The sequence below is a fragment of the Scatophagus argus genome, chromosome 11 (assembly GCF_020382885.2).
Source record: "Scatophagus argus isolate fScaArg1 chromosome 11, fScaArg1.pri, whole genome shotgun sequence".
Lineage (NCBI taxonomy): Eukaryota > Metazoa > Chordata > Actinopteri > Scatophagidae > Scatophagus > Scatophagus argus.
This window is the reverse complement of record NC_058503.1, coordinates 10867543-10881714: the sequence shown is the minus strand read 5'-3', so window position 1 is coordinate 10881714 and position 14172 is coordinate 10867543.

Genomic DNA, 14172 nt, shown 5'->3' with positions numbered 1-14172 from the left:
CACATCAATCTCATATCTCATATTGAAAAGATGGACTGACATTTAGTTCACTCAGCATTTCAACAATATGACATTTGCATTTTTATTCTCACTTGACCAGATCTCAGTGACGCATGGGGCTCCTTGGTGATGCAGGTACCCTATACGAGTAATTCTGAGAGGAAGCTGAGTCAACATAGGGCAAGAACTGCGTGGCCTGGTTCCTCATTTAATTCCATGTTGCCCAGGATCTAAATCAACCTTGAGTTGTCCCCGAGTTCATTTCCATTGTCTGAAACATGGCTGCTTTCTTCCTCTGGGGTGCATCAACTTTGCCTGGCCAGGGTGCAGCCTGCATAAATTGGCCATTTCTGCAGGTAAGAGATAAGGACAACAAAGAGAAACTAATTATCATTCACTCTATGTTCAAACCTCAGGAAAGAACTGCTATTGACAATTGTGTTGGCATTGTCACAGTCATACTATTTAATATGATCTGAACTCTGAATGAGAGGGAGGTTCATATCCGTAATAAATAGGCCACATCCTAATGTGTAGTTTTGGCTGCCTTGTGTTTTTGTTAGACGCTGACGACTTTGTCACGGATAACTTTCTCTGATGAGACCACAGACTGAACCACAGTCATTGCTGTTGCTTTTGCTGGCAGTTAATAACAGAGGGATGCACAGGTTGTTTCATTATTAATTGATTTTTATTTAACACACACTATTCTGTTGGTATAAAATCATACCTGTTGCAATTCAGAGGCTGAAATGATAGACTTGCTCATTTATGCGTAAGCACAATATCTCGCCGTGACTGCCATGTGACTCGCTTACCACTCGGCATGATTAGAGGTGAGATTGTTTATGTGTTAGGTGAAGTTGTTTATCATTCTGTTTTTGTGCCTGTTGATAGTTGCACCACACCTCAAGCAGCACACTGGAATACTGATGGTGGTGAGTGGGAATGATGATCAACACAAGTCGGTGAATTTCGCCACAGAATAGATGCACGAGAAAACAAGGTCTGCTTGGATTAAATTTCTCCATGATTCATTGTGTAAACGTGTTAATTTCACACATATAACAACACCTACAGAAAGGTTTTTTAACAGTTCAACAGGATTTTAAGAACATTATGTTAATCAATCACAGAGAAAAAAAAGATGGTTTAACCGCAACACAACATCCCTTGGACTGTCAAAGTAAACACAAATTAAAGTCAGTTAATTAAATTCTAATCCTGCCACCACCACAGTAATATACTACCATGATAAATACAAAGTTATGTTTGTTATGGCCCAGTATCCTGTCTTCTACCTTTTGATGATGATCCATTTCCATAATTCATGTGCTCCTCAGCAGCATTCCCAACTTAAAGGGTCAGTCCACCCAGTTCACGTATGTGTCGCGGTTTGAGAAATCCACCTCTGAAACTTCTGCAGCCAACTTAATACAATGGAAAAATGGATTTCAAAACTCACTAATATAATGTTTTTCCAGAAAACAATTTCACTGTTGTGGACAAAGGAGTAAGTTGAGCCAGTGGTTAAACTGAGCTCCTCTCACCTCTGATTCTAGGCATCCATAGTAAACCAAGTAATCATGTAAGCACAAATTAAGGAAGTATGATTCCAATTATGGAAGTATGATTCTCAATATTCAACCCATCAAACAGCAGGAAAGAGTGGGAAGCAAACCAGAGCCCAAAAACGAAAAAAGTGTCACGCCAAGTGAATTTATCGTGTTACTAAATTTATCATTCTTCAGTCTTATTTTGAATCCACTTGTTTTGGACATTATTACATTTTAATTTAGGTCAGTGTAAATAAAACAAAAACAAAAGGAGTTCAAGATGTGTATCTGAGCCTCTGTGTGAAACAGTTCTGTCACAATGGAGGGTAAAATGTGCCAGTGAAGTTGGGGCAAGTTCAGTCAGCCGCTCAGATTCTATAACACAATCCATTTGTACAGAGTAATCTGCATATTTAAGTTTGTTTGTTTTTTGTTTGTTTGTTTGTTTGCTTTTTATATTCTACAAATGGGATCAAAATGGCAAGGCAGTACAAAAGAAAGACAAATAAAGGCTTAGCTTCATTGGATCAGAGAGCAGCAAAGCAGGTGTCAGAGGGGAGGTTCATTTGGTCTGTGGGAAAAGACAATAAGATAGACTAAAGGACATTTAAGAAACGTATCAACAAAACAAGTTAGGAAAAGTTCCCAATACAGGCGATGACACACTAACAAAAACTCATCAGATTTTTGATGATAACAGTCACATCAAGAAAGTTGCCAGCCAGTTTGTGGCCTCTCTTTAAATGCATAGAGCTTGCATTCGAATAAGGAAACAAAAATAGCATTTCCACTGTGGAAAATTGGACCAAGCAAAGGGGAGCAGGTTAATTCTTTTTAAAGTTATTTTTACATCACAAGCCTAGGTTATTTTTAGAGTCATATCTGTTGTTTTTAAATAAATACCATTTTATTTTGCAGTAAAATAATCAAATGTAAAAAGAGGCTCATGTTGTCCTGTTCTCCCAAACTCTGGACAATCCAGAGACCCTCATGTCCACAGTTTTCATGGGGAGTATTTGCTGAGCTCAGATGAAGGCTGCCCATAGAGGTCTGAGAATATATCCATCTTAAACAGTACATTGTTTCCAGAAAGACATTTGCTGTTGTATGTAATTTTTAAATGCTTTGACCACCTTAAACAAAATTCAATTTTCTTCTGTCAAAGTGGCAACAGAAATGCCAGCAGATAAAACTGACAATATACGCACGACGCAATATCACCAGGCACAAGGGAGGAAATGTTTATTTTGTGAACTGACTGTTTAAAAAGTTATTTTTATCTGGTTCAATTTAGCCATCGTCTCGAGTGTGAATAGTGTTTCTCCTAAATTAAAGTATAAGTGTGGTGATATTCTATATTTTTCTCACCATCAACAAATCCCACAACAAGGACAAAACTTATAATGATGATATCCTACTAACAACAGCTATGGTCTGTATCGTCAAAGTCTGATATTACAGCTTGTGGCTTTGAGCCACTGATATATGATGACAAAAACACTAATAAAATTGGTCAGTGAGCTACACTGTCAACCCTGTCTTACAGAAATTTACACCTAAACTGCTACACTTTGGTGATGAATGTAGCCATTGGGATTATATATGTATGTTATTAGGGAGTGAGTTTTGTTTTTTTCTTGAGTGAATGAAACACTAGCATTTGTGCTTTGTTTTAGCCATCAAAAGCACTTTTAATTGCTGTGTGTGCTTAAATTTTACCATAAAACACTTGAATATTGCATCAGCTGAGCAGATATTGTACTTTTCTGCGAGGTCTTTCATTCCTTCAGTAAGATAAGCATGGGTGCAGTAGTTTATTTTCAGTCTATCCCACCATCCTGCTACCATAACACAGTAACGCACCAAATGTGTATTAATCCACAGCTGAAAATAACCCCCCCACCAAATAACCTATTTACTCATGATGGAGTAACGTTTGTTAAAAACTACAGTGCACAGCTGTTCTAGGAACTTATGTCGCTTCTTCTTCTTCTTCTGTTTTTAAAAATTAGTCTATAGGTTTTATTCTTAGCATACTTACAGTGCAATCCATTCAGGGCAAATAAGAATTGTAAGAATAAAATATTATGTTATTTATATATTTTGCAAGTATTAAAATGCTATTTTGGCTTGTTGTGTAGATGAACTGTCAAAAACAACAATATCTAGAACATCACCAGCCTTATCCTCTGGGTTTGTTTTGCATACTCGTGGACTGGTTTATTTGTGTATTTTTCAAAATAACTGAAAATCTTAATTACACTCGACTTGCAGAATGTTTTCACTTATTACATTGCTGGGTCATCACTGTGGCTTAGTGGTCTAAGGTGAATGTTATGTTATAGCTTTGCTTTTTTGTGTATCTGCTGTCTACTCTAGTATGAACTCAACAGATGTCAAGAACAAAATAATGTGTTTGATTGTAAGACTAAATATAGATATAGATATAGCGACTGTCACTGGCATTTTCACACCAGTCCAGTGGCCATTATTCCTGCATTTCTGTGGGTTGACACTTGTCGCGTGGGTCTTCCACTACGACCTTCACAGGGCGAGCTGCTGGCCTGACTGTGGAGGCAACAAAAGTAGCCTCCCACATCTCGCAAGCCTTGTTATCATGATGCCTGTCGAATAAATTATTTCTGTTACAGACCAGCTGTGGATTTGCATTTGAATGTAAATCCTCAAGGGTCAATATGCCAATCCTCCAACATTTCAATTCTGAATCAAAACTCAGGAGTCGAGCTTCACTCTCCAGAGCATACGGGTTAAAGAGATGATGTTTCTGTATTAGATTTGTGGAGAAACTCTCTGGGGCTCTAGAAGTTAAGACAGCCTTCTGCCAAATTATCAAAATGGAAAGTCTGGCTTGAAGGCATTTTGGATTCTTCATAGCATCCAGTAGAGTTTCAGTTGGTGGTCGGTAAAACGGGTTTAATAAATTCTGAACCTAATCTGCATTTGTGGGGGAAGGAGCTAAGAGTGTGACTGTCTGTTGTGAATGTGCCTTTTAAAGGGTTTATGCAAATATGCACCTAAAAACTCTCAAATTACCTGCTCATCAATCAGTCTGGAAAACAAGCGTGTAATACACTTCTCTGATCCGAAACACATTAGGATTGTAAAACTGACGGATATGTCCTGGAACAAAATTCAAATCCCAATTCACATCAAACATTTAGCGACTGTACTCATGAATACAATTTTGAAAAACAAGAACACAAACACCATAACCTGTGATGCACTAAGAGACAATCCTTTGAGTTTCTCCATGAAAGGCAGACTCTGAACATGCTGTGATGTTTGCCAGGAGGCAATTTCCATTTCTTTAAAACAGCCAAAATGTCAGCGGGTCAAAATTATTGTTAGGCTTTGAGGCTCTATATCATTCAGTCAGACGAGTTAAGACAATACTAAAATGAAATCACATACTTTTATCTTCCTCCTCTTACATTGTAAATGAGAGATGGTCACAATATTGTAACAATGACCAAAAACACATGCATTGTAAATATTTCAGCCAATCCATACTATTTACCATTTAATCAAGCAGCTTTTATTAAGGAATGTGGAAAATGTATTGCAAATTAGTAAGGTAATTGTAAATAGCCTGAGCTGGAAAGACTACAATATTGCAGTTGTCAGGAAGAATCACCTGCACAGAAATACATTGATTATTCATTTCAGTAATAACCTCATGTCGTAACTTGTTAAACTTCAATAATCTGCGACCTACCGTGCAGCTTCAGAGGCTCCAGTAACAATGTGAAGATCAAATTTCAAAAAAGGCTTAAAAGCAGCACATGTAATTACTGAAGGAGTCTCTGTTTTTTTTTTGTTTTTTTTTTTTTGATCATTATGCTAATATCATATTGTATTTTTAAGCCTGAAATTTGATTCAGGCTTTCAACAATAAGTCTGACAAGACAATTGCACTGTCAGAACATCGAGCTACAAGTCACATGCAGTCAGCACTTGCCACAAACCATTCAACACCTCAAGATGCTGGTACACCCTAATGATAGGATCCTCCAGGAGTGAAGAGCTGGATTCCTGTATATGACACCCCATGTGATAGCTGTGGGAAGTACTGTGTTCCTAAACTGTGGACAGGAAACTGACTGAACACTGGAAAAGGAAAACATCCACTGTCTGTGAACACCAGACCAAAACTGGCTGGGAAGGGATCAGAGACCACTGGTGGACTGATGAAAAAAGATCTGACGCTAGAGACTGTCCTCAAACAGAGACAGGTGGTGACAATAGGTTTCATGCTTAGGTCACATGGTAACCGCTGAGCCAACTTCACGGCAACTGAGAAAACTGCTGACGAAGACAGATGCGGTTGAAAGCTCTGGAAAATGGTGTGAATTATTTTGTCAGACGATTTAATTTTTCAGGAGGGTTACAAGATCCCTAGAAACAAACTGAATATACAGCTAATCATACACATGCTTTCAAGTGCCGCATTTAAACTTTGAGGAAGGCATCAAATCGTGGACCTCTTTGGCCCCCTACATAGACATTTTATGAGTCATGCTACTTTTTCAGATTTAAATGAATAGTTTGGCATTTTAGGAAATACGTTGACTCACTTTCGCTGCAGGAGGTGGAAGTTAAGATTGGCAAGTCTGTGCATTAAAACCTTAAGTGATTAGATTAGCATAAAGACTGGAAGCAAGAGGAAACATTTTTTGTCTTTTTTTTTTTTTATTTCTTTATCCGTCCACACATCACATCTGTGCAGCGTCCTCTCTGGTTGTCTGGTAACCACAATATGATTACAAAACCCCTGGTAACCAAGAACCACAAACTCTCAAGTCTGAGCGATAAACAAAACAAGACACAGGGTGTTCATTTGTGACCTAGAGCTTCTGTTAGATGTATTTTTAAGCTTTGGGCTCATCTAGGTTAGCTGTGTCTCTGTATTTATTCGGTGGAAGTTCAGAATAAAGTTAACAAAAACATAAACATGTTTAAATCCACTTTCATCTGTTTTGTAAAACTCTGCTGCTCTGTATGGAACTGTGAGTTTGATTTGTGGCACAAAAGATCCATATACTATCAAGATAAATATAACATGTGTGCCACTTTATTTCTGGGGCCTCTGTCTAAATTTCACTGAGCTGAATCCAGCGCGCAGTCTCATGAAGCTTGTGCCAGATGCCTCATCTCACTCTTAGCTCAAGTGTCCCACATACAGTGTGAGAGAATTGCTGGTTACACTGCTCTTAGGACTGGCAGAGAAGCAGCAGGTTAGAAAAAAAAAACACCTCCCAGGAGAAATGATTCAAGGTATTGGAGAGCCAGAGAGGCGAATAAAGTGAATGCAATTTCAAAAGGGAAATAATGGAGGCCATGGTGTTTGATGTTCCTATGCTAGCCACGAAAATGACTTAGTTGATGATGGAATCAATCACACCTTCATGGCACTGAATGCTAATGAAGATATGTTTGGTTGTTTTTTGCATTTTTAATAACAGTGTTAACATCAAACCTAGCCAACCATTGCTCCAGACAGAATGAAGTGCAGTTATCTGCAGCCATGCCGGATGATATCAGCTGACTGAAGCAATTATATTTGAAATGTGATGGGTGGGTTTTTTTTTTCTTCTTTCCCCGCGCTGTTCCTCTCTTGTGTTTTTGTTGTGATGAGTGAGCGCAAGGTCAAAATGGAGTTTATCCTCTGATATCACCTGCCAGTCCAGACAAGAGAAATGCTCACTCAAGGTGACATTACTTTGGTGTCTGTACTCAGCATGCCACTACATCTTTCATTTCCTGTGAGCTAAAATTTACAACTTATCCTTTGACAGGAGGAGTAAACATCTCTAATATGACCCAGGCGGTGATCTTCCTGGGTAAACAAAAGAAAACCTGCCTCAGCCTCTACGATCCCTGACAATTCCAAAGGAAACAATAAACAAAGCACTTTTTTGTTTTTATATATCTTTAATATATGAAGAAGCCCTTCAAAATGCCTTTAAAATTTCAGGGTATTAAAGGAATCAAAAATAAATTCATTATAAGGCCTGTGATTATGACAATGAATAGATTTCTGTATTTTGTGTGGGATCACTAGAAGGTGAGAATCATGTTATGAACAGTGCTTACATAATTAGATGAAAACAATGATAACAGATAGTTACAATAGCAGTGTGATTTAGGAGAGCTCATCACATTTCCTTATTCTTTCCGCAGTGGCACTTTATCTTAGGCAGGGAAAGTTATTTAGTATGCAATGGATCAATCACCATCCTCAAAAAGTCATTTAAATTAACTTCTCGGGCAGATATCTATCCAGCAAAGTGGCCGACTGAGGCAAAGAACTATCAGAAAATTAAAAAGGACATAACATTTTTTCTGTGCAGAGTAGAAATGGAACAAATTTGAGCAAAGCATCAGCTCTATGCAAACATTCCAAGATGTTCACTAACAGATTGCTTTTTTTTTTCATGTGTGTCTTTGGATGTTTTTCTTTTCACAAATTCAAACAATGAGGGCTAGACTTTTTCTCACATGCAGAACTCGTCATCCTCGTCCTGACAGCACATTCAGTCTTTCCATTGACAATCGGACCGGCCGTCTGCTGATTGCGTCCTATAGCATGCCACTGATATGGTAGTTGTCAAAACCATGACAGCTAAATTCATTTTTCAGTGAAACACTGTCCAACTTATTAATTCTTAATAAGAACTGAGGGTAAAACCTCTACACTGACTCTGACTCAGTCTCTCCTTTTAAATTAAGAGGAGCCCAAAGTGAATGTTTGATTCTCACTAAATAAAAATAAGCCAATGGCCATGCAGTGCATGTCTAATTGCAGATGAAGCATCAAATTAAAATGTCAGGGACTAGTTGGAGAAGCAGTGGCTGCAGAGTTAGTGTTTAAATTTATGTTAGAGATTATGCTACTTTGAAGGAAGGTGTAATTTGTGCAGCAGCATTACCAGAGCAACACCATGTTATTAGTTTTGACAATTCTCAGTCATGTAAATGTCGAGGAGGAAGGAAGACAGCATGCCACCTAGTGGGATGTGAATAACCCATGTATCTCACGACCAATTAGTATTAGGCTGTACTGTAAAGTGACAGGAAACTAATTCATAAATACTGTAGCGACATGAAAGAGGAGGGAAGTCATCCAGAGAAGAAAAATAAACTGTCAGTCCCATACAGATAGGGGAACATCAACGGAGCCTTTCCAATTACTTCAAGGTTAACTGTGAACCACTAATAACTTCAGGGAACTGAAGAAACAAAACATTGTTAGCTAATTACATAAGCAAGTCATTTAGACTGATTGATGCAACATATTATTCTACCCCCTTCCCCCCTCTCCATCTCTCTATTCCTCTCTCTCTCCCTAATTTTCCCTTCCATATAGCAAAGCAGAGCATAAAGGCTGAGTTTCCTTTGGCAGCTGTCTCCATGACGGCCCGCACTGACACAATGAGACACTCTCCCAGCTCAGCAGTAAACCACAATCAACTGGTGAACAACTGGCACAGATTTATCATCATCAGCTCAGGACCAAAGCTCTATGTGTGAGATGACACACTCTGCAGATAGAGAACTGCAGGCACTGCCATTACTGTTTAAGAGAGAGAGGTCAACCAGTCTGTTACTGATCTGGGAGCAGTTGCTCCGTGTGCACATTTATGCAACAATAAAGGAAATTAATATTCCTATGGCTGTCAGCCTCATGAGATGAAACATTGTGTTTTTGATTTGGTTTATATAGACAACAGAGAACAAGGGAGGTTTAAAGGGAGATCTTTTATGTTATTTTTTTGTAGCCTCTTCTGTCACTGAGGTAACATTCACAATACGCTGTTCACTCATGCATGCAGTGATGCTTGTTATTTATAAAGATGCATAATAACAGCTCATCCTGAGTACATACCCAACAAGGATTTGAGCTTTTGTTGCACAGTATTGTAAATATACTCAACAGGAATGTGAATTAGCTTTCTCTAGTGTTTCTATGGAATCATGAATATGATTTACACTGAAGACAAAAACTAGAATTTTAATTTGTTTGCATACTGTGTGTGGGTTTGTTTCTTGGTTTCTTTTTAAGATGAAGTTTTAAGAGCACAATATGGAGTTTGTGGCATTGAATGGCTCGTGGATGTTTTTCAGCTGACAATGAGCACTCGATGCTCCGATTGCTGAAGCCCATCAGGGCGTACTCATCCATTGTTTGGTCTCCAGACTTGAACATAACATGTCCTTAACCTTCCAGATGATGTCAGCCTGGACAGAAAAATTAAAATCACTGATAACAAACAAGGAATAATGTTGATGAAACTGTCATTGAAAGCAGGAACCGTATAATAAAAGGAGACATTTAAAACAGTGCTGACACAAAACCGGGGTTCTGAATAGCATTGCAAGAGCACAGAAATTACACTTATCTGCTTGAGTAGAGACAGATTTTGGAGTTGAACCACTTATGAACCACTGGAAATAAATGATGTATAAATCATTTATACTAAATAGCACACATGCTATTTAGTTTGGGAGGCCTTATTGTTTATATTCTAGCCACATTTCTGTGTATAAAGCTGTGGTCCATAAGTGTAAATAATATTTGGGTAGCCAGTAATGTTTTGAGGTTGCATAGCATGATGTGTCCCCCTAGTGGTACAAGAACTAAAATAGAACAGACATTTGTAATGTCTTTTAATGCTGATATAGGTTGTATACAATTATGCTGCATCTGTATGAATCTGTGTTTGCCTCATGGTATTCTGCACTGAAACAAAATGTGACAAATGATGATTTTAGGAAAAACTGTAAAACTTATATACTGTAATGTGTATGCCAGCAAAACCAGTTTTATATCATGTGGATATAAATGTGGAAAATTATTTGTTTGTTATTATGTAAGAAAGAGAGATGATTGACGGATCACATCAGACAACATTTCCTTTAAAATTGGTGCTCTTTTTAGTATGATGAACTGACTTTAGTGTTCAACTTTTGCGCTCTCTTTTCTATTATCTGTCTTTCTCTTGAGATACAAAAGAAATTTAGCCCATCATATTAAAGCAGTAAATATATCAATCACATGACTGTATTCAAATTCAGAGCTGACACTTAAACAGCTTTGCATCGTCAAGTATGTGACATAATTTGGCACATAGAGGAAAATGATGTTCTCAGCTCAGATTAGAGAAGAGTCAGATATTTATAGAATGATTTCAGTGAGCAAGATAAAGAAGGGAAAGTGTGTCCTTGAAAGGTAAATTTTAGGTTAAAGAAATAATTTGACATTTGGGAAATTAGATTTATTTGCTTTCTTGCCAAGAGTTAGATGATAAGATCAAAACCACTCTCATTTCTGTCCTTCAGCAAAGCTGGAGCAGGCAGACGGTTAGCAAAATGTAGCACAGAGGTTTGAAGCAGGGGGAAAACAGCCAGTCTGGTTCTGTTCAAATGTTAAAACAATAAAAACTTGCCTACCAGCACCTGAGAGCTCTGTAATTACACATCATATCCTGTTAGTTTAATTCAAACAAAAAGGGTAAAAACTAATTTTCGTGCTTTAGGCAGGGCAATGTGCAAAGACTTCCTGGAGTCTGCTGGCCTGGCACACTCAGAGAACTCCAGAGCGAGGTTTCCCCCACCTCCTCCTCCTCCTCCTCTTCTTCCTCCTCCTCCTCACGGCCTTTAGGCTAAGCTAACATAACAGTTTCCTGGCTGCAGCTTCATGTTGAATAGACAGATACAAGAGCGTCATTGATCTTCTCACCTAACTCGCAGCAAGAGAAGTTAGTGAGCCTGTCTACAAAAAATTCTTTCTTAAAATTACTTGGCCAGTAAAATGATTCATTAAAATAAGGTCTCTGTCTGCCAGTTATCAAGAAGGGCTTAAAATTTAAACTCATCTTTGTAAACTGTCTTTTAAAATGCAGGCATATGTTGCTGGGACAAAAGACTAAAGGACAGGTCAGCAAATGTTCTATGTACAACATACTGTGTGTTTAGACAGTAATTACAGAGGGATGACAAAGTTACATCCCATGATTTAATACAAGCTGTTTTTAATCATCCTTAAGTATCAGAAATTGATGTGGGAGTGAACTTTGCTTTCATATTGTAAATGAAACAGACAACATTTCAATGGTAAACGAACACAGACAAAACTACTCCTTCCAGACAAACTGTCAAGTGGAAAACAAATGGTGTTATTTTTTTCACACAACAGCCCCACAATTCAATGCATCCAAAAGTCAATATCCACACTTGGCAGTTGAGACAAAGATGAAGATGAGGTGCAAGTGGTACGAAACATTGCATTGTGGGACGGCCCTGAAGCACCAAATGACATTGATTCAGAAAGGCTCCCATCTTTACACACTGGGTACGCTGGGGAATCGCATCTTAAAAATGAGTTGCCAAGAGGCCTTAACAGCATAATCGTAGTCATACAACTCGCCATTAGTCAAAAATAAACCGAACACCAATAGGTGGGAATGACGGGCACAGATCTGACACATTTGTTGGTGGACTGCTGATGAAAACCAGCTCTAAAACACTCATTTTCTATCACCTGGGGAGATTTCAGATGTGCTGTGAGAACTGTTGCAGGACATTAATGTGAGGTCCATTTGGATGTGAATGAACACAGTGACTGCCAGCAATGGCTGTTCAAACAAACATTTTATACCAAACTGTGCAGATGAATATACCTTGTGGCACAAATTGCCAGGTCAATGCACAGCTATTTGACCTACAAGGAGCATATAAAGCAACGATGAAGGGAATCATATTGTATTGACTGATAAATGCATTTTCCCTCTCTGTGCGATTGGCTATCTGTCAGACCAGTACACATCACTGGGGGCACAAATATGACCTTCTTTCTTATTGCTTGCCTTTTGTACCGCATGGCCTTGAATCCTCTGCGGACTCTATGCCTAAAATAAAGTTATTAACTTTGCAATTTCCAAAGTGCAGTGACTTTGCAGTCTACGACTATTAAATAAAAAAATGCGATCAGGACATCTTAAATAGAGAATATAATTTCTGAACATTGTCCTCTGTTAATGAGGCATATTGTGGTGAGGTGAAAAATCTTTTTAGTGCTTTTCAGCCATGTAAAAGGCATCTAATCCACTCCATTCCAGCTTTTATCACAGCTATCAAAACCAAAAAAAAAAAAAAAAGCAGGTATTTATGCTTATGCAAATGAGCACTGCTCTTAACCACCTTTTCCTGCAGATGAACAGAAAAGAGAAAAAAATAATGGCTCAGTCTGCCATCAGATTCCACTGATAGCATTTCCTTGGCAGCAGTTTTGGAAGCTATTTATTTTTTTCTTCAGGAATGGCCCTTAGATGGCTATTATGTAGTTTGTAACAACCCTTCACTCTAATTTGCTTTCATACATCACTGGCTTGTTTGAGGTGACCTTAAAAATAATGAGGACTGAACACTGTGACAAACTTGTGCATGCGCAGATGAAAATCAGAGGCTCTTTAACATTATTTAAAATGTTTATTCTCAGGCTTTCAGCTCCTCAACCTTTGAGTTTGTAAGATGATGAAAAGCAATATTAAAGCAGGCCTGTACATTTTAAGTTGCGGATGAAAACACACACACTTCCCCATGGACATCGTGGCTTGATTGAAAGATGTATTTAATTGATTTTGTCTTGCATAATGCGGTAAGAGGCTTTCTGTTGGTTTTTCCATCTGTGTCCTGGATTTACTTGCATAAAATTGTGTTTCCGCCATATTTTTGGAGATGTTAAGGAAGAAAATAATGAAAATGTTGTACATTTTGTATTCTACAGCTACATATTTAAGCTCAGCAACTAATAACCAGCATTCAGGTTGATGTTTGTCAGTGTTTGTTATTGTGTATAAACTCATCAGTGTCTCATCAATAAATCATTCACACACTCAGAGACAGTTTGCACTTGCCCTACATATTCATGGTTTCATTAAACTCAATAATAGTTACCAGCTCTGCAAATATGACAGTAAAGCCAGACGAGCAAGTGCCGCATGAGTCACATGAGGTTATTTCATCTTGTGTATATTTTGTCCCAGTTTTTTCTTGGCAAAGAGAGCCGTGTATATACAGAAGCTTAACATTTGCCCCTCACAGCAGCAAATGACAGTCAGAAATTCGTCAAGAAACCTAATACATGTTGTACTGTGTGTTTAGAATGATGTAAATTATTTAGAGGAGTTGAAGCAGGTGTGACAGCACCCAGAACGACTTTATGGGAATAATGCTTTATCCTTTATTTTCCACTTCAGCACCAGCTCTGCTCTCTCATTTGTATGCAAGAAACTCAACCGAGAAAGCAGGAGTCTTCAAAGCCTGTCTCCCAGGTAATGGGGCAGCTTGAGATTTTACATCTGATCATCACTGACTGGAGTCTTGATCTTATAGACTCAAACTATGGGAAGAGTTCTACATGTTTCAACTAGCAAGGGAATCATATTTAATCACAGTATTTCTGAATTAAACTGATGTATTGTCTGATCTCAGATATATCATCATATTTGAGAATTTTGTTGAATGATTTACACTTTTCTTTACTTCAATCACTCTTTAATTGGAAAAAGAAACACCAGTAAACATCACAGAATAC